At 43.9% G+C, this 26,561-nt stretch overlaps 1 protein-coding gene across 1 annotated transcript in view; it reads left to right on the forward strand.

The window, feature by feature from the left end:
* Positions 1–6,359: 6,359 nt before the first annotated feature.
* The window catches only part of LPAR3 (lysophosphatidic acid receptor 3), an 82,058-nt gene continuing 61,856 nt past the window's right edge, over positions 6,360–26,561 (forward strand). Inside the window, exon 1 of the mRNA XM_005542869.5 lies at positions 6,360–6,564. The gene's annotated coding sequence lies outside the window, so the exon portion shown is untranslated. The remainder of the gene's footprint in view (positions 6,565–26,561) is intronic.

Below are 26,561 nucleotides of genomic sequence, written 5' to 3' on the forward strand. Positions count from 1 at the left end.
AATGCAGCTATCTCAGTCATTTTAAGTTTATATTTAGGCTTCTGCCCCTTTCATTTTCTCCCTATGTGGCATCTAGGTTCTGAAGAAACTTTAAGGTGTTTTGGTGTTGGGGTAGAGTGGCTGTGTGATAAACACCTGGCACACTACATTCCTTTTAGGGGTGATTCTCCCTCCTAATATTTGTATGCTGGCCTCTGTCCCTGCTGCATTCATCAACCAGGTTTCCTTTTAGGTATTTAGCAGCAAAGAACTGACTTGAGTGCTATTCTCCATCACTCTGGGGCTCACAGGAAACTGTGGATTCAGTCTCTCCCGTGTCTATTTCTGCCATGTCACCACTTCAGTACTGCTGCTCCCCATATCAGGTTGGTATGAAGCACTTCCATTAATATTTTCTATCCAAGTCTCAGATGGAAAGCAGGTCACAGTACAATATTTCAGGGGTCCCTGACCCCAGGACCACAGACCAGTACCAGTCCTTGGCCTGTTAGGTACAGGACCACACAGTAGGAGGTGAGCAGTGGGCCAGTGAGTAAAGTGCCATCTGTATTAACAGCCACTCCCCATCACTCGAATTACTGCCTGAGCTCCGCCTCCTGTGAGATTAGCAGTGACATTATTATAGATTCTCATAGGAGCACAAACCCTATTGTGAACTGCACATGTGAGGGATCTAGGTTGCAGGCTCCTTATGAGGATCTAACACCTGATGATGTGTCACTGTCTCTCATCACCCCCATAGGAGACCGTCTAGTTGCAGGAAAAGAAGCTCAGGGTTCCCACTGATTCTACATTATGGTAAGATGTATAATTATTTCATTATATATTATATGGTAATAATAATAGAAATAAAGTGCACAATGAATGCAATGTGCTTGAATCATCCCCAAACCATCCCCTCTCCCCTGTCTATGGAAAAATTGTCTTCCACAAAACCGGTCCCTGGTGCCAAAAAGGTTGGGGACCTCTTCTCTATTTGTATCAGTCAGGGTAGTCTGCGTTATGCTGTGGTAACAAATGCTCCCCAAATCTCAGTGGCTTAGAAAGACTAAGGTTTATTTTTCACTCACCTGGCCTTCCTGGGTCAGCCATGGTATTTCTCCCTGCCTTGTTCTCTCCTAGATCTAGGCTGGTGGAGCTGATATTGCTGTTACTAGGGTAGAGGAAAAAGAGAATCAAATGAACCTTGTGCTGGCTAGAAAAGCTCACACTTTATCAGCCGAAGCAAGTCAAATGGATAAGCTTGACATCAATAAGGCAGAGAAGTTGAATTCTCCTCTAGAAAGGGGCAGCTTTTATTTATTTATTTATTTATTTATTTATTTATTTATTTAGAGACAGAGTCTCGTTCTGTCATCCAGGCTAGAGTGCAGTGGCGCAATCTCGGCTCAGTGCAAGCTCTGCCTCCCGGGTTCACACCATTCTCCTGCCTCAGCCTCCCAAATAGCTGGAAGTACAGGCACCCGCCACCACACCCAGCTATTTTTTTTTTTTTTTTTTTTTTTGTATTTTTAGTAGAGACGGGGTTTCACCATGTTAGCCAGGATGGTCTCAATCTCCTGACCTTGTGATCCACTTGCCTTGGCCTCCCAAAGTGCTGGGATTACAGGCGCAAGCCACCGTGCCTGGCCAGGGGCAGCTTATATTTTAAAATAATAATGCAATCTACCACTTTATTCCTGGGTCCCTAAACTTAAGGGGAGACCTTAGTGTCCCTAATAACTTAGCCTGAGGAGTGGTGAGGGGTCACAAACACCATGCTCATAGCTTTCAGCGCTATCTCTTTTTCAGTTGAAATTCTCCTTCCGGGTCAGGAAACCCTATCTAACCTCCAGGGAGGGTGGTCTGTTTCTTAATCTGCTCTATTCTAATTGACTGTTTATGGACAAAACATTCATGTTTCACTTCTTTCTGCACTTAGCCCTTTGAAACTCCAGAGAACCCATCTTTTTGCAAAATCATAAACACTGGTGTTTAAGATTTTTCTGCTATGATTTTAAGAAGACCTATTTACAAGCTGAGAATTGATTTCTTTTATTATTTTTCTTTTCTTACTTTTTTTTTTTTTTGGAGACAGGGTCTTGCTCTGTCACCCAGGCTGGAGTACAGTAGTATAATCATGGCTCCTTGAAGCCTCTACCTCCTGAGCTCAAGCAATCCTCCCACCTCAGCCTCCTGAGTAGCTGGGACCACAGGTGCACATCACCATGCATGGCTAATTTTTGTAGTTTTTGTAGAGACGGGGTTTTGCCATGTTGCCCAGGTTGGTCTTGAACTCCTGGGGTCAAGTGATCTACCCACCTTGGCCTCCCAAAATGCTGAGGTTACAGACATGTCAGGTGTGCTTTCTGTTTTTTCTTTTAAAAATTTGTTGGGGTTTTTTTTTTTTTGTGGTTGTTTTGTTGTTTTTGTGTCCACCCTTGATAAGTGCTCTCAGAAAAACAGATTCCCTTGACTCAGTGCTGAGGAGTCATGAGGGCAACAAGGAATAGTAGTAAAAGAAAACCTCAATTATTGTCTCCAGATAGAATTTCCTCAAAACTGAAAGGTAGGTAAAGTAGTTGTGAAAATAAAGTCTGCTTGGATGGGAGCTTTAGGGCGTTGTTGTCCTGAGTGACCGTTCTAAAGCATGCTTACTGTAGTAGTGGTGGATAATCATTTTCCATCCCATAATCTCCAATGCTTTTTATAAAGGATCCGTAAAAGATTTACAATGCTAGCTTCCTATTTTCTGCTTGAAACTTCCCTTTGAGAATTACAGTATTTGCCTACAGTATCGCACTAGCCAAGCTCACAGGTATGCTAAAGTAATACTCAAGTGAACGTACATGAAATTACAATGAACAGAAACTGAGTAAAACAGGGAGCTTACCTTAGATTCTGTTTTTTCAACATATGTTGATTTTTAGTTTTGATTTCTTTTATTTGTGGACTATTTCCATGATTTTCAATTGAAGTTACTGATATGCTACTGAGAGATATTCCACAGGGCCACCTACTGTTCTTGTACTCTCTTTGCCAGTGGTTTCTATGGAGTTAACTGTTTGCTCAGTCTTTTCTCAGAACTGTTATTTCAGGTACCACTGTCATCTCTCACTTTATAGCTCCCATTCCACTTTCCCACACCATTCACCTGCTGTAGGCTAATTAGTATAGATGAGCAAAATTCAGCAGAGATTCAGTTCAGATACTTCCCAAAGTTAAGAACAACACATCTGTGAATTCCTGCCCATATGATTGAAGCCCCAAGGTGAATTGGGGACAGAGGAACATGGCCTCTTTCCATAAATCCAGAGAGGAAGAAGCCTTGCCTGAGTCCCACATTGCTTCTCACTGTGGCAGGAGGCAGGCAGTTTTGTGTGTTTTTTAAAAATTTGTTTTGTTTTTTGGGACAGAGTCTCACTTTGTCACCCAGGCTGGAGATCAGTGGTGCAATCTCAGCTCACTGCAACCTCTGCCTTCCGGGTTCGAGCGATTCTCCTGCCTCAGCCTCCTGAGTGGCTGGGATTACAGATGCACGCCCAGCTAATTTTTTGTATTTTTAGTAGAGATGGGGTTTCACCATGTTGGTCAGGCTACTCTTGAACTCCTGGCCTTAAAGTGGTCCACCAAACTTGGCCTCCCAAAGACCTGGGATTACAGGCGTGAGCCACCACATCCACCCCCAATTGTTCTTTCAGCCATCACAATTTCATTCTATCAAGCACTGTGGAATGACCCTTTTACCTCCTTATAGAAACAATGTTATAACTTTTTGTGTTTCCAGGAACACAAAGCACAACACTTATATACATGAAGCTGACCAGCAAATGTGTGTTGAAAGTTTTGAATTACTTTCCAGTCAGTGATCTCTAAGACAAAATATACCCTCAGCCTTCATGCTTGCCATTTTGATGTTAATTTTAATTTGGTTTTGCTAATAAAAACATTTTGGTAGAGAAGTGAGACACCACAGGCCAAACAAGGATTTGTAGGAGGTTCTGCTGGATAGTCCCTGGGCTACCTTCTAAAAAGTAGGATTTGGGGGCCACATCTTTCTTTTTAGTTGTCCTTTGCCTCTTGTCTTTTCTTTCCTGCTTCTGCCCATAGGTATCTTTTTATTTTTATTTTTTATTTTTTTTTAAATTTTAATCACTGCTTTTCCTCTCTGAATCTGTTTCTCTGTGTCACCTTCTGGTCTTCCCCTCACATCTGACCCACATTTGTTTAAAACCATCTAGCTGGAAAGTCTCTTTCCTTTTGCAACACAGCTCCCCATGCCCTCTTCACTTTCCTCCTTTTTTAAGGATTCAGATTGAACTCTGTGGGATTGCTGTTCTGCTTTGCAATTACCTCAAGTTCAGGAAGTTCCCAAGGTACAACATAATGCAACATAATGTGTTTCCAAAGTGCCTTTGTTAGTAAGTTGTTTGGATTCAGAACAGATTTTCCCAGCACAAGAAGGCTCTTAGTGGTGTTTACAGTCTAGCCTACAACATCTTACTCAACATACTACACATTTGTTGCATCAAGTATTCACTAAATGCTGGTTGTTGAGTATTTCGGTGTTTTCCAGGTTGCCCTTCAGCACTATTATGTTTGAGCTGAGCTGTTTACTCCCTTGACCGAGCTCTTTCTTTTTTTTTTTTTTTTTTGAGACGGAGTCTTGCTTTGTCGCCCAGGCTGGAGTGCAGTGGCACGGTCTTGGCTCACTGCAACCTCCGCCTCCCAGGTTCAAGAGATTCTCCTGCCTCAGCCTCCACAGTAGCTGGGATTACAGGCGTGTGCCACCACGCCCGGCTAACTTTTTGTATTTTTAGTAGAGACGGGTTTTCACCATGTTTGCTACTGAGCTATTTTTATTGTGTGCAAGGCTTCTGCTTGTTCTGGTAAACACATGATCTTTCCTTAGCCCTAGCTTCACAAGTTGTACTTCTCTCTACACTGTTCAACTGCAAGACACCACAATAATTTTCTGAACACTCAGATGAAATAATACTTTTCGGCCGGGCGCGGTGGCTCAAGCCTGTAATCCCAGCACTTTGGGAGGCCGAGACGGGCGGATCACGAGGTCAGGAGATCGAGACCATCCTGGCTGACACAGTGAAACCCCGTCTCTACTAAAAAATACAAAAAAACTAGCCGGGCGAGGTGGCGGGCGCCTGTAGTCCCAGCTACTCGGGAGGCTGAGGCAGGAGAATGGCGTGAACCCGGGAGGCGGAGCTTGCAGTGAGCCAAGATCACGCCACTGCACTCCAGCCTGGGCGGCAGAGCGAGACTCTGTCTCAAAAAAAAAAAAAAAAAAAAAAAAAAGAAATAATACTTTTCACATACTGATGAAAATTTAGCCGTAGCCCTGGGGAGGTTTGAGGCACACTGGGCTATTATGGTCTACAGGATGAAACCCACTGAGTAAGGGATGTCACCTTATTAAAACATCCTCTGCAGAGAGAACAGAATCTCTTTGATGGTAGGGGGCAGATTATCTAACAGGTTGTTTGCAAGGATGAGGTTCCTAGCTGGCACACAGAACGGCCCAGTATTAATGTTGAATGCAAGATGAATGAATGAACGGATGGATGGAGGGCAAAGGGTCACAGGAAGACATGTGGGCACACAACTCTCATTGCTTCACAAGGGCTTGGAGCCTGAGTGGGAAGGACTTCACCTCACACAGTATTTCCTTTTTGTAAGGTCACCAGGAAAGCACAACTTTTCTGTGACTTCGTTATTGCTTTGCAGAATTCAGAGAGAACAACGCCTTCAAGACATTTGTTTTACTTTGCATCTTTCTTTACTAAAGGTAGGTCAGTGGTTTTATATCTCAGCTTTGAAAAACAAAGTATCCACAACTATTTGCCCCAGGAGGCCAAGAAGCCTCTTACAAGAACCTTAAATATTTTTGGTTGCTTCTGGGGGCTGTCCGCACCCTCGGGTAGCTTTGGGGTTGAGTTTTCCAGCGTTAGGTCGGGTTTGGAGTAGAGCCTGCCTCCCACGGGTGGTGGGTGTGGGCTGCACTTCCCGCAACCACTTCAAACAGATCTCTGAGGCCAGAGGGACAGAGGGACTGCGTTCTAATACAGAGCTCCGAGGTATGGCTCCGTGAGGCTTGTGGGTACTAGCGGTCCTTTAGTGGGCGCCTTTCCCCATCGGGGCCGACCACCCACCTGGGGACTATCCCAGGCAGGTACGCATCTGCAAGAGCGCTGCCCTTTGCGCGCAGCTCGCGGCCTTGCCGGTTGGGGGCGCTCTCCCGTGGGAACGTCGGACTCAATGGGCGGGCCAGGACAAGGCGGGCCAGGACAGGGCGGGCCAGGACAGGGCGGGGCAGGGCGGGGCAGGGCGGGGCCGCTACCCCTCGGTCCCTCCCTCGCACTGCCAAACTTGCCTACGGCTCTGGGCGCGCCGCTGCGGTAGCTGGAGAGGAGGGGTTCCGTCGCCCACCCGCCCGCCGCGTCCTTCGCTGCTTGTCCGCACCTAGCTGGAGCCCGGCGCCCGGTCGCCCCGTCGCGCTCGGCCCCGAGGGCATGCGGCAGCTGCAGGAGCCCCCGCTCCCTGGCTCGGCGGCGCGGGTGAACGTGAGCGGTGAGTGAGGGTCAGGGAGCGGGAAGGGTACCCTGAGCCGCTGTCATCCGGGCGCGCGTCGTGGGGAGGCCGGGGCGCAGGGCCGCCCGCGGGGCCCCAGTCGGCGGCTTTTCGGGGTTGCCTGGCTTGCAAGCCTGGGCTCCAGACCCACTACAAACCTCTGGGACAGGACTGTCCCGGCGGGTGTATGGCACAACTCGCTTTTTTCCCATCTTTTTCCCCGCTAGGAGCAAAAAGCAATCTAGATGCAAAACCGGCGTTGAGTCCGCTGCTGAGGGCTGGCGGGCTGGGCGCAGCGGCGGGGAGAGCACGGCACAGGTTGCCTCTGCCTTTGCACGTGTGGTTCTTTCTAAACCCAGTCTCACTGCTGTCGATGGTAATTAGGAAGCTGAGGTTCTCTCGTGAAGCCTAGGGATATAACATTTCTCAGCCTCCAGTTACATCTGGTACTGTGGTGTGTCAGTTGGGGAACAGCTTGAACCATGTGCAGGCTTCTAAAGATTCGGGAACTAGTAACTAGCAACACTGTCGGGGTGGGTATGCCCCCTCACCACCATGAGACAAAAGTGCTTTTGTTCTGTAGCAGAGTTACTTTATTGCTTTCCGTCAACAAGTTGCAGCTACACAAAATTGCTTAGAAATTCCTAACGCGTGTAATTTGAGGAGTGACTGTGAATATTGGAAACAATTTAGTCTTATTAAGGTAATCATTAAAATAGCCCTGAAAAGCACTTGTAGGTCAGTATTCATTTGTTTATTTATTTATTTTTGAAACAGTCTCGCACTATCTTCTGGGCTGGAGTGCAGTGGCGCGATCTCGGCCTACTGCAACCTCCACCTCCCAGGTTCGAGCGATTCTTCTTCCTTAGCCTCCCGAGTAGCTGTAATTGCAGGCACCCACCACCACGCCAGGCTAACTTTTTGTATTTTTAGTAGAGATGGAGTTTCACTGTGTTTACCAGGCTGATCTCGAATGCTTGACCTCGTGATCCACCGGCCTCGGCCTCCCAAAGTGTTGGGATTACTGGCGTGAGCCACCGCGCCCGGCCACGTCATTTTTTTTAAACTGAGTTATTTCCATAAAATGTTTTCCCCGTAATTTGTTACTGTCATTACAACGCTTTTCTTCCTCCTGCTTTTCCTCCAAAAGTAGCATTACCTGGTCTTGAGATGTCATTTAGAAATAAAGGGCCTTCTCACGGTTCCAACTTAGTCTGTATCAGAGAATAAAGTAAATGTCAATTACAGACAGTCTCCTCTTTACAAATTTCATGTACCGCACAACGTTTCATTAATGCATGGACTTTTGTATTGCTAAGAAGAGTTGTTGGGTTTTCCAGCGATCCAGCAACAGTTGCTAACCCTGCTTCCCATGGACAGTGGATCCGATATTGTTTAGTGGTCTGAGTCCAGTAAACAGAGTTTTCCTCTTTTGGGGACAGAAGCGATACAGTTAGAAACACACACCTTGGCTCTGTTAATCCCAGGCTTGTCTAAACAAACTGGACTGTTTTAAAAAGACTAGCAAGCAAACCCTGCCAGTGAGAGTTGTGTACTTGAGATAAGCTTCCAGAGTTGTCTTTTGTGCCTGTGCCTTGAGACGGCAAGGACCTAGTTATCCTGTGGAGATCTGGACATCTAGCCATTTGGACAACATTTATATTGATTGTCACTACCATATAACTAGGAAAATAGGTCACTTTGGCAAAAATTTTTTCTCTTTAGAATTCAAAATTTTGAGGTTTTGATTTAATTATATGTGACACTCCTCTTGTCTAAACATTTCAAATGCATTTATCAACTACTACTCTTTTTTTTTTTTATCAGATCAGATCTATTTTAGATATCTTGCTGTTCTGCAAGATATTTGTTAGAACAGGCCTGCATATGTTTTCTGTGAATGGAGACTGAATTGAAACATTTAAGTATGAGATTATTTTTCATGTGTGTTCGCTGGAATCTATTTGAGAAACTACAACATGTTAGCTGTCCATCTCATTTTTCAAAAACACACGTGCACAGTGGAAAAAATGCACACACAGCATTGTAGCCAGGCAGCACCCAGACACACACTGTCAACATCACTTGTACACACATGCCTAAGGCTGGCTGCTTCTCCTCCAAGTTTCTCAGCCTGCTGCTGAGGAGCAGCAGCGCACAATAACTTAAGACCAGCCTCTTATTTCTTTGGGCTGGGGCAAGGGGAATCACTGTAACTCAAATGGGAATTACTATAACTCAGATTATCCATTAGCCATTCTCCTTGGAGTATACATTAGTTCAAATGCTTTCTGGCCTGTGATTATACCCAACAGAGTGGTTAAGTCTGATTGCAAGCTTCTAAATGACAGAGACCAAGCCCAAGGCATTGTTAATGTGGTGTAAAGGGAAGACCAAGGCTTTGCAGTCAGACCAGCTTTTGTTCCAGTCCAGGCTTTGTGACCTTGGGCACATAGTTTCACCTCTCTAAGCCTTAATTTCCTCATCTGTAAAAATGAAGATTATATCCATCTCCCAAGATTAAAAGAGAAAGCACTGAGCATGGTCTCTCATATACAGGAAGTACTCCTTAAATGCTGGTTGCCCTCTTTTCGTCCTAGATAAAAATTTAAGTATTGACGCTTGTGTAAACATGTGTGCAAATGTATATTCTGGTAAAAGTGCAAAGATAGATTTCTAAGCCTTAGGTGACTTAGAGATGTTATACACACTTTTCTTACTTGCTTTCTCTTTTCCTGGCCATGGTCCTTTTGCTCCTCCCTTTGTCATTCCTCCTGCAGGTACTGAGAGCCTCCCCCTTTCCGGCCTTGATGATCCTTTGTTCCTCATCCTGGATTCTGTATTTGTGGAGGAGTCACCCGGAACTCAGTCCTGCTATGGATGGCAGAGGTGGTGGTGGGGCTGGGGAGCTGTCTGCATAAGTGCAGAGACTTTGTGCCTTTACAAACGGTGGACTAGAGGTACTTGGAGTCCAGGGTTCTGTGTTTGAATCCTGGTCTCACTTTTGTGAGTTCTTGTGACCCTGAATAGATTGTCATCTTTGAATAAGTTTTTTTCATTTATATAATGGGGATAATAATTACTTTTCTACCTGTCTGCATGGGTTGTTGTTGGGTTCCATTAACTTATGTATGTGAAAGAGCTTTGTACCCTGTGAAGAGCATATAAATGTTGGAAATAAAGAGGCAGAGCATTCAGATGTGGGCCGCCCCAGGCAGGCCCACTCAGCTCTGGCTATTGGGGTTGGCAGTATCTCCACGAGCGTGTTTTGAGTGCTAAGGAGGCACTGCTGCAGTTCCTCCATATTTCTCTCTCCTGTCCTCTGACATCATACTGGACTTTGAGGAGGAAATAGCATCAAAGGTTGAGAAACTGCTCTGTGGGGAATATGACAGGAAGATAAATTTCAGGGCTGAGGTTACCCAATACTACATGATCGAAGGCATAGGAAAAGTTCCAAAGAAACTTTAATTTCATGTTGGAATTACCTATACTGTCTGCGCATCTCAGTTTTTAGTGGACAAACACAAACAGCTGGCCACCTACCCCACAGGTCGGGAGGAGAGTGCTGCTGGCAATGTTGGACAATGTACAGGGTCCACCTATACCATCCTCACTCGCCTGTGCCTTCAGGCTGACTTGGGTGTCTTGTTTACTCTGCAAAGTTCTAAACTGACCCAAGGCAGTGCCCCCCACCCCCAAATTAAGCTAATGGTTTAATTCAGTCTGAAATATATTTGTTGCTCTCTACCTGTCCAGGCAAGCCGGTGGGGGGACGGAGGGGGTTAGTACCCATTGAGAGGAAGGTTCTGACATCCTGGGTTGTACCCAAGCCCCTCTTCATCACCCCCAGTCTTGTCCTCCTCTTTATTCCTCTTCCTTGGCTTGCCTCTTGTCCTGTCTGTCTACAGCGTTGAACTCCTCCCTTGCCTATGACCCCTGATACTGCCCTACTCTCATGATCCTGTCATCCCTTTTCAGATGTGAATCATTTGTATACCTCAGACTGGGCCAGACTGGGTGTCACTCTGGACAGCAACCTGCCCAGCGCAGCCTGCCCCACCCCTTCCTGAGGATGTTCATCAGCCCCCCTAATTACTCATCAGCTCGTCCTGTGTCTGCATTGTTCCCTGGGACATTAAGCTGGAGCTTCTACTGGCCCTGGCCTTGACTAACCTATATGCAGATTGACCAGGATGTTATCAAGGGATGGCTTGGCAGGTGGCAGGGCTGGGTTGGAGGGCACATTAGCCCCTCCAGAAGCACACTAGTTTGTCCAAAGGCCTTCCAAGCAAACATGCAGTCTAAATAAAAGCAGTGTACTTGCTTTATAAATGCAGCTTTAAGGCAAGCCCCTGGTCCCCTCTTTTAAGCCAAGCTGTGCCGAAGCACATCCTCTGTAGAAATTCTGGAGCTGCCCTCAGACAGACTCAGACCATGTAATTCAAAGATGGGCAGTGGAGTCTGTCAGCAGCATTCACTCCCCAAGGAGGTAGAAAGCCAGAGTTAAGCCTCAGAGCCATTGGCAGTGACTAGTTATAGAACACCAAAGCAAGGGATCAGATATAGAGTTTATTGGGAACACATCAGTGAATCATTTACCTCCTGCCCTGCTTGATTTTTAATAAGTCATTTCTTTGAATGGGGGTAAGGAAGGCCTTTCTCTGGACCAAAACTATCACATGGGTCTGGTGAAGAGAAAATAAGTAGTATAATCTTCTTCTATATCTCCATGGCATTAGGATTGAAGTCTCAATCTCTCCCTCTCTCTCCCTCCCTCCTTCTCTCTGTCTCTGCCTCTCTTTCTATATATATACACATATATAGACGTATATATGTGTATTATATATACATTATATATATTATATATGTAATATACATCAGTCTTTATTCTGAGAGGAAGTCATAGACGTTATTCTCCATCACTCTTAAAAACACTCCAGCATAGGCTGGGTGCGGTGGCTCACGCCTGTAATCCCAGCACTTTGGGAGGCCGAAGCGGGTGGATCACGAGGTCAGGAGATCGAGACCATCCTGGCTAACACGGTGAAACCCCGTCTCTACTAAAAATATAAAAAAATTAGCCGGGCATGGTGGTGGGCGCCTGTAGTCCCAGCTACTTGGGAGGCTGAGGCAGGAGAATGGCATGAACCCGGGAGGTGGAGCTTGCAGTGAGCCGAGATCGTGCCACTGCACTCCAGCCTGGGCGACAAAGCAAGACTCCGTCTCAAAAAAAAAAAAACAAAAAAACAAAAAACACACTCCAGCATTTAAAAAAAAAAAGAAAAAAGAGCAAGCACTCTGTCCTCCTATATAACCAGCATACACCCATCAAATCAGAAAGTGGACATTGGTACAAAACACTAGCATCCAATCCACAGAGCCCATTCCTATCTCATCAGTTATTCCCCAAATGTTTCTTCTACCTGTCTGATCTAGAATTCATGTTACATGTAGTTACCATGTCTCTTCTGGAATGGTTCCTCAGACTTTCCCTGTTCCTAAAGTGCTTGTAGTTGTATAGATCCTACATGCTGTAGGATGACTCCCAACCTGGGTGTATTGGGTATTTCTTCACAACCTGACTGAGGCCATGTGTTCTTGGCAGGAATCCTTCAGAAATGAAACTCGGCTCTTCTTAGCTTCTCACAACAGAAGGCACATGGTGCCAACCGATCCCACCACTGGGATATTGACCTCAATCACCTGGTTATGTTGGTGTCTGCCAGATTTCTCCACCTTAAATTTTTCCTTTGAAATGTATTGGTATTTGTGGGGAAGTATTCTAAGGTTATGCAAATAGTCTGTTCCTCGTTAAACCTCTACCTACAGACTTACCATATATTGATGACGTCTGCCTGAATCAGCCACTTCTATGAATGTTGCCAAATGGTGATTCTTTTTTTTTTTTTTTTTTTTAAGACAAGGTCTCACTCTGTTGCCTAGGCTGGGGTGCAGTGGCATGATCTTGGCTCACTGCAGCCTCAACCTCCTGGGCTCTAGTGATCCTCCTGCCTCAGCCCCCCAAGTTGATGGAACTACAGGTGCACACCACCACACCTGGCTTTTTTTTTTTTTGTATTTTTTGTAGAGATGGGGTTCACCATGGTTCCCAAGCTGGTCTCGAACTCCTGAGCTCAAGTAGTCTGCCTGCCTTGGCCTCCCAAAGTGCTGGGAGAGAGTGAGAGCCCCCACTCTCAGCCTCAAATGGCGATTCTTTATTGCCATCACTCTTTCTACGTTTGTGAGTTGGCATTCTACTATAAGGAAGAACTTCCTTTTTCTGTCATGTTTTTATTAAGAAGTGTTCATGGATTCCTTATGTATTCAATAAGCTGAAGTCTCCCGATTGTTTTTTATTTTAATGCTCAAGTTGTGCTCAGTTTGGCCAGTGGGGACCCCTTGGAGCCGGCTCCTGTGTCCTTTTAACACATCCCTGTCATTCATTGAGCATTTCATTATTTTCTGGCTCCACCAGATGACCTGGGCTCATCCTGTACTTTCCTTGACCTAGTTAGGCCTCCCTTTTAGTAGAGAATGGTACTTTTGTCTTATTTATATTTTATATATTTAAGGCATACAACATGATATTTTCATGTATTTATCTTGATAAACATAGATATAATGAAGTGATTACTACAGTTAAGCAAATTGACATGCCCATCATCTCATATAGTTACCTTTCTTGTGTTTGTGATAAGAGTACTTAAAATCTACTCTCTTGGCAAATTAGCTGAATACAACATTTGTAATTTTAATTTTTTTATAGACAGAGTCTTGCTCTGTCCTACAGGCTGGAGTGCAGTGGCGTGATCATAGCTCTCTGTTGCCTCGGCTCGAGCAGTCCTCCTGCCTCAGCCTCCCAAGTAGCTAGGACTCCAGGTGCTCACCACCATTCCCAGCTAATTTAAAAATGTTTTTTAGAGAAGGGATCTTGCTGTGTTGCCCAGGCTGGCCTTCAACTCCAGCCTCGAATCATCCTCCTGCCTTGGCATCCCAAGTGCTGGGATTACAGGTGTGAGCTACCACACTCGGCCTCAATACAGTATTAGTAACTGTAGTCCTTGTGTTTTACATTAGTGGAAGCAGGGAAAAAGGGAAGATGTAGATTAAAAGGTACAAAGTTGCAGTTATGTAGGATGAATAAGTCTTGAGATCTAATATACAATATGAGAATTGTATTTAGATACCAATACATGGAAGGTTGATGTGCCCATTGTTACTGGGGTATTATTGCTTCTAGATCTTTCAGAGGACAGAGCTAGGAAATATATGTGTATATGTGTACACACATTTATAAATTTTTCTATATTAGGCTGTGTATTATAAAATCATGATTCATACTTATACCTACAATTTCAATCTAACACCCAAAGAGCTTTCTGTTCTTCACCCTTTATATATTTGTACATATCTTCTCTGGCAGTTAGAAAACCTGACTCTCATTATCTTCAATATTTTTGCTTATTTGCTTAAAGTAACCAGTCTTCCAAATGTGAAGGTCATCCTGCCTCCTCTGTGCCCACCACCTTTGCCACTGCCTCTTGTCCTTGGCTGCCAGGCCTGCTAGCCTGTGTCTCTATGTAGCTTAATCGTCAGTCGCCAGTCCCTCTAGCTCACAGCTCTGTGTGGCTTCCCAGCCATAGCTCATGCCTCTGTGTACCTCACCAAAGTCCCCGGCCTCACGTTGCATTCTCAGCTACATGCTGATTGCTCAGTTCTGGGGAAGGAAGAAAAGAGAAGGGAAAGGAAGAGAGAAGATAGGAATGGAAGGAAAGCAAAGATAGGAATAGTGTATATATTTTAAACTCTTTTATTATACATTGCCAAATTGCCTTCCCCCAAAGTTCTATTGGTTTACATTCTCACCAACATGTTATGAGGGTACTATTTTCCCCACATTCTTGCCAATACTGAGTAATAGCCACTTGTTTAAATGTTGTCAATCTGATAGCACTCCACTTTTAGCTCTGTTACAGCTCTGCCACACTTAACCCTGTATTATATGTCTCATCTCACCCTCTAGGTCAGGATTTCTCAACCTTAGAACTACTGACATTTTGGACTGGATACGTCTCTATTATGGAGAGCTGGCCTGTGCATTGTAGCATGTGCAGCAGCATTCCTGGCCTCTGCCTAGTAGATGCCAATAGTACCCACCCCCCAAAGTCATAACTAATGCAGATGTCTCCAGATATTGCCAGGAATCCCTGGGAGGTTGAGAGGATTGGCCCTGGCTGCTCTAGATAATGAGTTTCCTGGGGGAATTCTGCATCTTTATACATGTCTTCATGCACCTCTGTCTTTGACTTACATATGGTGAGCAGTGAGGGAACGTTAGCTGGACAGGGATGAGGGGAATAAAAGGTTAGGTAGAATCCACTACAACAGGACCAGTGGAACTTGTTCATTGCAAGTATGCAACTCTCCACAAATGCAAATTCCAGGAACATCCAACAGAGGGAAGTGAAGAGGAATGTCAGCAAGGTTAACTTTCCATGGATTGCTATCAGGTGATTACTTGTCTTTCTGAGTTCATTTTCGCCCCTGTTTCGTATAGACAATGAGGTCTGTGGCCTATTTCAGCTGATGTACTCTATTTTGCTGAGGGGGAAAGTAGAATGCTTTAGGAGAAGGTGTTAATTAACGTCATTTAACGTTGTAGAGGTAAACTGAGTTTCTTTAGAGCTTTCTCTGAAGCAGGCAAACTGACTAATGGTTGCTAATTTCTGTGATGTATTTAGAGTTTTACTCTGATATTTTCATTTGATTATATGGAATTTCCTCCATAAACGCTTATCAAAAATTCTAAGGAGAGATGTGCTTCAAGATTTTTATTGACATTTACCACAGTCATTATGTTAGAAATGCAAAGTGCTTGTTCCCCAGTGCCACAAAGAAATAGCACTTGAACATAAATTTAATTCTCTTAGCAAGGCAATTTTTACTTTCTGCAGAAAGGGTACACTCACCAGCAGTCTTGCCATAAGAGTACACCGAACAAAGGAAAAGCAGACATATTTATTCCTTACACATTTGGGTTGTCCTCACTGCTGTGTCCTGCCTGCATCCATTGGCTAGAGCTGAACCTCACAGTCTAAGCCGATACCCGATTTGCTAACAACCTAAAACTTTTTTAAATAGGTAAAGGCAAGGGAGAGCAAAGGAAAAGAGGAAGTTGCTTACGAAAGATTTAAAGAAGTAATAACATTTCCAAATAAGAAAGGGGCATAGGCTGTGAGCTGGAACATGCCTGTGAGCATGTCCAACAGCTACATAGGACAGGGCTTAACAAAGAGTTATTAACACAAAGCAAGGAGGCTTGAAGAAAGTTTTAAAAAGAAACTATTATTTCTAACATTTATGATTTATTCTTTAACAAGAAGGGAAACTTTGAAAGGAAACTTTATACTTTCCGCAATTGTATTTCTTCTAGTTTCAGTAAATGTTTGCAAAAGGCATTAATGTTGTTATGGAGAACAAATCTACATCTTTCGTTTCTCTGGGGGTCAGGTGACAGAGGCTTTGCTTCCAAAAAGAGGCTCCAATGGTCAGTATTGTTTAAAAAAAAAAAAAAAAAAAAAAAGCCCTGGGCCAGAAGGATGAGAGCTGGTCAGGGTGAATCAGTCGCCGATTTCTAGATTTCTTCTATGTTAAATGGAGAATGCGTTCACTGGTATATCAGTGAATGTGTTTTGATGGATTACTCCAAGATCCTGATGGAGTGGTTGAGAGGAAGTGTGGTAATATAGTAAGAATGTTAAACATTAGGTTTTCAACCCAGCTGGCTAAACCCCACTTTCCTGATTGTACATATTCATCTGGGACTCTGGGACTAAAAGGTAGTGAAAAACACCAGCTAGTGACTCTGTGGTAGAGGAGAGAAGACTTTGGCTTTGGGGTGTTATTGTGGTGACCCACCCATTGTGACGGAAAGGATTCTTCCTGTGATCTCCCCTTCCCAGTATTCTCTCTTGGGGTCCCTTTTCCCCAACCTTTTGGGAATAAGCTCACCCTGGAGCTCAGTGGACTTTCTCTGACTCCTCTAGACCTTGGAGTGGACTGGGGCTTTACATTTGCTATGTCATTCACTTTGTCCTAATAATCTGACAAGTTAGATCTTGTCTTTCTTTTACAAAAAAGGAAATTGAGGCTCCATTTTTCAGGTCCCACTGATAATAACAATAATTAAATTAGAACTGTTTGTTAGGGGCTATTCCAAGCACCTTCTTTAAATCTCCTAACAGCCTTAGGAAGAAGTTACCCTTATTATCCCCGTTTTGTAGATGAGGAAATTAAGATAGAGAAGATAACTAACTTATTGGTAAGCAAGGCTTTAAAGTCAGGCTGGCTAGCTCCAGGGCCATGCCCTTTTGCATGTGAATATCCACTTTTCTCTAGCACTATTTTTTTTTATTATTATTATACTTTAAGTTCTAGGGGACATGTGCACAACGTGCAGGTTTGTTATATATGCATAGCACCATTTGTCGAAGAGACTATCTTTTCTCCATTGTAAATTCTTGGCGCTCTTGTCGAAGATCGGTTGATTATGCATGTGTGGGTTTATTTTTGGGCTCTGTAGTCTTTTCCATTGGTCTATATGTCAGACTTTATGCCAGTACCATACTACCGTACATAGCTTTGTAGTATGCTTTAAAATCAGGAAGTGTGAGGCTTCCAGCTTTGTTCTTCTTTCTTATGATTGTTTTAGCTATTCAGGGACCTTTGTGGTTCCAGATGAATTTTAGGATTTTTTTTTATATTTCTGTAAAAAATGTCATTCTGATTTTTATAGGGATTGCATTGAATCTATAGAATGCTTTGGGTAGTATGGACATTTTCACATTATTGAATCTTCTAATTCATGAACATGAAATGTATTTACCTTTATTTGTGTCTTTAAAAATTTCCTTATCAGTGTTTTATAGTTTTCAGTGTATAAGTCTTTTGCCCTTCTGAATAAGTTTATTTCTCAGAGTTTTATTCTTTTTAATGCTATTGTGAATTGGATTGTTTTCATAATTTCCTTTTTTGGATTGTTTGTTGTTAGCGCATAGAAATAAATGCAACTGATTTTTGTATGTGCATTTTATGTCCTGCAACTTTACTGAATTAGTTTATTAGATCTAGTGGATGTTTTGGTAGAGTCTTTGGTGATTTCTTCATATAAGATCATGTTGTCGATGAACAGAGATAATTTTACTTCTTCCTTTCCAATCTGTATGACTTCTATTTATTTTTCTTGCCGAATTGCTCTGGCTGGGACTTCCAATACTGTGTCAAATAGAAGTGGTAAGAGTGGGCATCCTTGCCTTGTTCCTCATCTTGGAGCAAAAGCTTTCAGGTTTTCACTGTTGAGTATATTGTTAGCTGTGGGGGCCATGCTCTTTAAATACTCCGCTCACCTGCTTATCTACTAGTGTTTGGACCTAAATCCTGTGTTCTGCTGCACTGCATTGCTCTCCTCTCCTCGCCCTCCCCTTCCCCCTTTCCACTCCTGCCTCCCTGCTTTGTTTCCAGCAATAGCAGAGTGAACATGGCGTTGTCTTAAGCTTAGTCGCTGCAGCAATGAGCCCGTATTCAGGCAGGGGGATATTCTTTCTTGGACTATAGTTATTTTAGTGTAGTTACAGGATAACTTTGTCACCATTTCTTGTTAAATTGAGGTGTTAGGCATGAACAGTTAATCTCCCAGAATGCCAGTTGTATGTTTCACTGAATTTTTTAGAAATTTTGAGTTATCTAACCTTGGGAAGTGCTATCTGCCATTTATTGAGTGCGTCCTATGTACTAAGCATTTCCTTAAGCGCTCTAGAAATAATTGCTTTAATTTAGTCCATCCAGCAATCCTATACAGTTGTCATCATGATTATGCCAGGTTTAGCAAAGTAAAAGGTTCTGGCCAGGTCGGCAGTGTGCCAGGTGAGAACCACGGCTAAAAGTGATGTGCCTGCATCTGACCCAGGTCCAGCTGATGCTGAAGCTTTCCCTTCCCTCCCCTCACCGCCCTGCCCCCGCTGTGCCTCCCAGCCTGCCATGCTTTCCTTTAGCGTTCAGGTGACCCCAGAACTCCACAGGTCTGGCTGTCCCTTCTCTAACCTCCGTTTTAAATACTCACTCTAAAATGTCCTTTCTGTTCTTTGTTCTGACAAACATCCACTATACAGTGGACGAGTAGAAACAAGAAAACCACAATAAAACCTCCCATTCAGAAGAATTGAAGACATGTAACAGGGGCCTAAAAATGATGAAACTCTGCTGGGCAGGAATGATTAAGACCTCCCTGTCCTGGCAGTGGAGTCAGTTTCGTGGCTGGTCCATGCTTCCGCTCTCTGGGCGGGGCCTCCCAGAAGCCCTGACTTTGTCTTTGTCCCCTGGGAAGTCCTTCCTTGTTCTGTACCCTCTCTAGCCACATCTGAAGGGTGTGGAAAGTGTGTACTCCTTGGGGGAGAATGAACGTGGGCCTTTCCGGGCCAAACTGTGGCTTCCCTGGCACTACAATTCCTTATAAACTTGATAGACTTCTAGTCAGTTCCACAGGTCAGTTACCGCATCCAAATCCCACTCTGGGTCAAGCTCTTAAGCATGACTTATTTTCCAGCTTCTGTGCTTGGCTCATCTCTCTGCCTCTCTTCAGTAGTGTGTATTCTGAGGTCCTCTGAAGGATGGACTTGGGTGGGAAGATGCACCAATACTCTGATCATTACTACAGACCTGCCTGGCATTGTCCCTTGCAACAGTTTACTGAGAGGCCTTTGAGTTAGGCTGAGAGTGGTAATACTATTTTCTGCTCTTTGGACCTACACGTGCAATTGACTTTTCTGATTCTCCAAGGCCCTCCGTTTCTGGACACTGTCCATTCCTTTCCACCTTTGCTTACATACTTGCAAACAAGTCTTGCCTGAGCTCATCTCTTTCTTGCCTAGCTTGCTAAAAGCTGCAAGGAGCAGCCAGAACAAGCTCATGTTCTGTTTCTGTTCAAGCAATTCTCCTGCCTCAGCGTACCAAGTAGCTGACATTACAGGCATGTGCCACCACGCCCAGCTAATTTTGGAAGATGGGGTTTCTCCGTGTTGGTCAGGCTGGTCTCGAACTCCCGACCTCAGACAGTCCTCCCGCCTTGGCCTCCCAAAGTGCTGGGATTACAGGCATGAGCCACCGCGCCCAGCCCATGGTGATGTTTTGATACGTGTATTATATAGTGATCAGATTGATCAGATCAGAGTAATTAAATTGCTATAAACATTTCTGAGTGTTTATTCTGAATTTCCATACTTATTTTCTTGTTGATGGAAACTAGTCCATGGACTACGTGGATTTAGGCTGCCCAAAGGCTTTTCCCTGCTGGGTGTTCAAAGTGGATCACAGGCCTGTTTATGTTCCAACTTGCAGGTAGGGAAAGGAGTACAGAGGAGGGCACCTTCATCGTTTTGGGGCCGACCTGGCAGCAGCATACTTCATTTATGCTCACGTTCCAGTGGCAAGAACCTAGTCACACAGCCACCCTAGCTGCAAGGAGGCTGGAAAACCGAGTGTCCAGTTGGGCATCCTGGTGCCCAGCTTATAAAACCCATTACTCTGTAAGAAAAGGAAAACGTGGGCTGGGCGCAGCGGCTCACACCTGTAATCCCAGCATTTTGGGAGGCTGACGCGGGTGGATCACAAGGCCAGGAGTTTGAGACCATCCTGGCTAACACGGTGAAACCCCGTCTCTATGAAAAATACAAAAAATTAGCCGGGTGTGGTGGCGGGTGCCTGTAGTCCCAGCTACTCGGGAGACTGAGGCAGGAGAATGGCATGAACCCAGGAGGCGGAGCTTGCAGTGAGCCATGATCACGCCACTGCACTGCAGCCTGCGTGACAGAGCAAGACTCCATCTCACAAAAAAAAAAGAAAAAGAAGAAAAAGAAAATGTGATTTAGCAGTGTATCCTGCAGAATATAAAGTGAAATAATAATACATAGAAGTAATTACAAAAGAAGTCACAGGGCAATATGCAATTATGGGCAAATGAGTTAGAACAGCTGTGAGTTTAGTGTCATACCATCCATTGCAGGAACTTCTTAGAAATGGAGCCTGAGGTCCTGCAGCTTCTTTAATGTAGCCCGAGGGTTGAGGCCAGAGGTTAACCATGCAAAGTTCAAGTGAGAAGAGGCTAAGAACCATTCTCAGTGGGAAAGTTCAGAAACCAAATACCTAGGTTTAGAGCCGAGTTTGAATTCACAAAGCTATGTCCAGAGTGATTGGTCAGGAGCAGATTCAAAGGCTGGGAATGCTATAGTAGTCAGGACTTAAATGGGGCCTTAGGGAAAGTGGCTTCAGCAGTCTACCCTGAGCCCAAGAGAAACACCAGAGAGAGGGAGAGCGAAGGGTCCTAGCCAGTGTAGTTTGGACGGAGGCTTTCCAGTTCCAAACCATCCTGCCAACTTGCAAATGCTTTATTACAAACAACCCCGGGGTCCTGAAGTCACCATGATTTTATCCTCTATGTTAAAATCCTGGTGTTTAAAGTTGAAACTTTTTTCCTTATGGTGGCCCCACTATCTTCCAACAGCTGAGCTGAGGTAGGTTGAAAATTCATTTGAGAGTGCATACATGCCGCCCTCATGGTGCCTTTCTTCTTGTTTTAGCTCCAAGGCACACTGGGTTCCTGACATGCAAGTGGTAGCTTAGCATGAAAGAGAGGGCGTGAGAGGTGTCAGGGCTTGTGGTGGTTATTTGGGGTCATCCATATAGAGGAAATAATTTAAGCATTAATATTTTTGGTAGAAGAGAATTTAAAGGGAAAAGAAGAGAGGGCTGAGAACTAAGTCTAGAAGTGTCTACTCTTCAAGTCTGGTGGAAGAACAGGAGACAGGAATACTGAGGACATTGGGAAAAACCAAGAGAGGCAAGTCACTGAGGCAGCAGGAGGGGAGTTTGAAGAAGGGAATAACTGTTGTCAACTTCCACAGTGAAACCAAAGAAAAAAAGGCTGTAAACAGAAGATTTAGGAATTATTCAATCAAATTGAATATTTAAAAAAAATTTTATGTCAGATTCTGTTTGTGGTTCAAAAATCAGAGAGACAGAAGGATACCAGCCCTGTTCCTAACAAGTTTTGAAGTGAGTTAAGTCAAATATTTAATAAAATATGTTGAATGTCATGTGAGGTCATAAGTATTTCTCAGCCTTTTTTTTTTTTTTTTCAAGAATACCCTATACTTGGCTTACTTTTTCTATATCATCCTAACATTGTTCAACACAATTGTCATCAGGTTTCCAAATCCCCTTATAACCAACTAACTGAAAGTAACCAACTAACTAACACATGGACTAGAGATTTGTTGTGCATCTACTTACTGCATGCCACTGTACTGGACATGAGGGGCACAATCATGAGTAAGAAACTGTTCTTTTCCTTAAGAAGCTCATGGTCTGGTGATAAAGGCTGACACGCAGGCAGAGAATGTGTATACAGTGCAACATCAGGGGACTCCCCACCCCACCCCATGGCTGAGAGTCTGAATCTAGTAAATAAAAATCCGCTTTAGGAGCATCAATGTAATGTGTAAAAATTCCAGTTGTGAAGATTAGAGAGGTTCCAAAGTTGAGGATTGCCTCTGATCTTCCCCAAGCATGTTTGTATTCAGATTGGGAGGAGCAGGTGAAGGAGCAGAGGTTAAGAATGCTACAATGAGATGAGGCTGTGGAATATGGAAGAGCTTATTCCTGAGCCCCCTTCTCTGTGCTCTGAGACCCCAAGCTGCTTTGTCTACTTAGGGACTATGTCTGACTTATGTCCCCAGGGTCCAAAGATCATCTGCTGTGATAGTAGTTCCTCTAAGGCTGCAGGCAACAGAGCTTTTCTGAGAGCAACACTTACCCAGCATCCCCCATGGCTGGCCAGTCACTGGAAACACCACTGTGTAGGATGAACCATCGTGCACACCCAAGTGCAGCTCTGTAGCTACATTTGCATTGCTTTTGCCTTGCATCTGGCTGCAGCGTCCTCTTGGGCTCAGGTTGTCATTACCTTACCCCTTGCCAGACATCATAAGAAAAGTCTATTGCTTCCTTCTCTGTAGTGTCTAAATTCAAATATGGCTAATCCTTAGAGTTAAAACGTAAAAAATTAAAATGTAAAAGCATGTATGAAATTTCCATGGTGCACAAGGCCGGAATACAGTTAGAGTTGGAACTGATTCTGATTAACACTGAAGGACATTTGTGAGGGAGACTCCAGTATGCAGTAAACCATGGGTAGATCACTCATTTATTGAATCGCTTACTATCTGCAGAGAAATGTACTAGGGTTTTGGTATTTGTGAGGGACATTGAGGACATCAAAAGAATTGTGCTACTGGTCCGTGCCCTTGGGAATGGGATGTATTCGCCTTTCTTTCTCTGAGAGTTGTTTTATTTGTAATTAGGAAATATGTACTACATCATTCTAAAATATTTAAGTAAATCCGTAACATGTATGACTTTTCAAATGGCAGTTTTCATTGTTACTACAATGTACTTTAAAAGACAACTGTAGAGTTCTGCAGAAAAGCAGTGATATAGTCAACCTGGTAACTGGAGTGACGGGGAGGGGATACTATTTACAGAGTGAGGGCAGAGATCGTAGAAACCAACAAGAGATGGTACAGTGTCCCCAAGCTGGAAACAGCAAGGAGTAGTTAACACCTCTCAACCTGAAAGCTAGAGGAGGGAGAAGGGGAGTCTACCCTTATATAGAGGGATGCTTGACAGTGGTTAACCCAGCCAACCTACAGCAACCTGGAGGGGAGGAGGCAGGAAAAATCAACCTCACTCTCCTCCCACCTTCCAATCTCTTGCTGTGCCTGTCATTGGCAGAAGCTGGAAAGCAAGGAAGCAGTCTCTAAGGGCCAGCCCTGTAGGATACAGGGTAGGGAAGGGAGCTGGAGGATGCATGTGTTGAGATTAGGCACCGCATTCAAATGTGCATTATATTCATTTACATGACCTGGCTACCTTTACTACCAGACAGACATGGGGTAGGAGAGGGAGGCAGGCAGGAGAGGAGGAGTATGAGGTATGAGCCTTCCTCTCCAGTGATGGATGCTGCTTCCTGACCAAGGCATAGCATTCTCAAGGAGCCCCTCTGGCTTGTTTGTTTAGCAGTAACAGTGCTCTTCTGTAGTATCTTTGAAGCTTTGATTAGAAGAACTGTTTCCCACTACAGCTGTAAGCTTTAAAAATATTATTTTCCTTCCTATGTAGAGTTTGAGGATTCAGACAGGCACTAACCTGGGTGTGTATGATCTCCAGAAGCAAGAAGGAGTTGCTGTAGGTCACTGTGAACCTGTTGCTGGCAACAGGATTATTTGGAACAAACCATGTGGAGCAAGAGACTCCTGAGTATCCTTCTTAGGACAGGAGATGGGAGACAGGTCATGAAATGGAGTGAGAAAGGGAATACGGTACCACAGTTGGATTAGGACAGACAATTTAAACCAAAATTTTGTCTGTTGTGAATTTTACAATGTAAAGAAATAGAATTTCCTTTTCATGGGAATTTGCCTTAGTTCATTTTCTGATGCTATAAAACAGAATACCAAAGACTGGGTAATTTATAAAGAAAAGTAATGTGTTTCTCAGAGTCTGGAGACAGGGAAGTCCAAGAGCCTGGCACTGGCATCTGGCAAGGGCCATCCCATGGTGGAAGGGTGGAAGGGAAAAGTGAGCATGCGAGACAGAGAGGAAATCTGGCCAGACTCATTCTTTTTAATCAGGAGCCCACTCCTGTGATAACAAATCCACTCTCACAGTAACAGTGTTAATCCATTAATCCGCCTCTTAAAAGTCCTACCTCTCAACACTGCTGCACTGGGGATTAAGTTTCCAGCACATGAACTCTGGGGGACATATTTATACCATAGTGGAAGTCATTGGTATAAACAAGCACTTTGAAATGTCTCAAAATATGTTTTTGCGTATGACAAGGTCCTTTGTATAAGAAGAATATCTCTTTCAGCTATGAATGTTCACACTTTAAAATCTGACATTCTCGGCCAAGCATGATGGCTCACGTCTGTAATCCCAGCACTTTGGGAGGCCAAGACAGGTGGATCATCTGAGATCAGGAGTTTGAGACCAATTTGGCCAACATATGAAACCCCATCTCTGCTAAAAATGCAAAACCTAGCCAGGCGTGGTGGCGGGTGCCTGTAGTCCCAGCCACTTAGGAGGCTGAGGCAGGAGAATAGCTTGAACCCGGGAGGCGGAGGTTGCAGTGAGCTGATATTGCACCACTGCACTCCAGCCTGGGTGACAGAGTAAGACTCCATCTTAACAACAACAACAACAACAACAACAACAACAACAAAAATTGATATTCTCAACCCCTTCAAACAGTAAAGCTACTGAAATGTGATTATACAATGGTCTAAGGATTATTTGCTGTATAACAGACCATGTCCAGTTATATTATGTATAAATAATATTAATTTTAAGCATTTTGATTAGCATATTTTACTTTTCCTGTCCTTTTATGAGTCAAGGGACAAAATATATTGGTCACCTTTCTAGCCTAATGAGTTAGACAAATATTAAAATTTTATAATATATAAAGCAAACACAAGTAAATATTTGTGTTACGTTTGGATAAACTAAGTCAAGGAATTTGCTGATCACATAAAATTCATCTGTCACCTCTTTTATTTAGTTCAATTCTGTATGTTTTCATGTTTCCTTTCCTGTTTAATGAAGATGCTTAAGACAGTCTTCAGCCATCAGGAACATCAGGGGAACAATATCTTTGATTCTAGTTGTTTATTAAACAAGTCCTAGAGTAGAAGCTGTGTATATATACCAAGGCCTTCTGTAAACCCCACTTGATTGGGAGAGAACAGGAGGTGAGCCCCCTGACGTGCCACAAACTGTCCTCCCTGCCTAAAGGGCTCCGAAACTTGCACTGACACAAGAACCTGCTTATTCTGCTAAGCTCAGGCTGCAGTTTTCCCTGCGTGTCACCGTCTCTAAACTGAAGATGACCTGAGATGCTTAAGCTTTGCATTTGTATTAAGTATTTTTCCAAGCACACCCATTGTATGCTTGCCTCTTTGTGGCTTCTCCTCTTGGAACCTCTGCTGACTATGGAGACTTTGTTGCTACATGAAACAGGATCTAGATCAGAGCAACTTTAGGTGTCCGAGTTTAAGATTTGTTCTAAAGAGGCCTGGCACCATGGCTCATGCCTGTAATGCCAGCACTTTGGGAGGCTGAGGCGGGCAGATCACTTGAGGTCAGGAGTTCTAGACCAATCTGGCCAACATGGTGAAACCCCGTCTCTACTAAAAATACAAGAATTAGCTGAGCGTGGTGGCAGGCGCCTGTAATCCCAGCTACTCCAGAGGCTGAAGCAGGAGAATCACTTGAACCCGGGAGGTGGAGGCTGCAGTGAGCAGAGATCCTGCCGCTGCACTCCAGCTGGGTGACAGAGCAGAGACTTGTCTCAAAAAAAAAAAAAAATGTTCAAAAGAAACAGAGTAACCAAACTTTAGCAACGCTAAGGGTTTAGCTTTCTCAAGAGAAATGATCTAAAGAATAAAGATACATAAACTGAGTTGTAACCCTACCCTCAACAAGCACCCCTAAAATAAACATATTCGCTTTATCCAAGAATATCAGAGGCATCTCATTCTCAGTTACAGACAATATCTGTTTAAATTTAATCTTGAACAAATTGCCACTCCTCTGTTTATTTTACCATATCAAAGAGTAAAGTAACTGCTCATGAAACATAGGGGCTTTATTTATTTTAAAATTACTGTAGTGTTGTAGAGTCAACCACATGCCTCCTCTTTAAAAATTATTTTTAATATTTTTCTTTATTTACAGAGCAGTCTTCTGTATATGGAAAAATTGAACAGATAGTACAGAGAGTTCCTTTATTATACCCCCTCCCACACACAGTGTCCCTTATTATTAAATCTTACATTACTGTGGTATATTTGTTACAATTAATGAACTGATAGGGATATGTT

The sequence above is a fragment of the Macaca fascicularis genome, chromosome 1, assembly GCF_037993035.2.
Source record: "Macaca fascicularis isolate 582-1 chromosome 1, T2T-MFA8v1.1".
NCBI classification, from domain to species: Eukaryota; Metazoa; Chordata; class Mammalia; order Primates; family Cercopithecidae; genus Macaca; species Macaca fascicularis.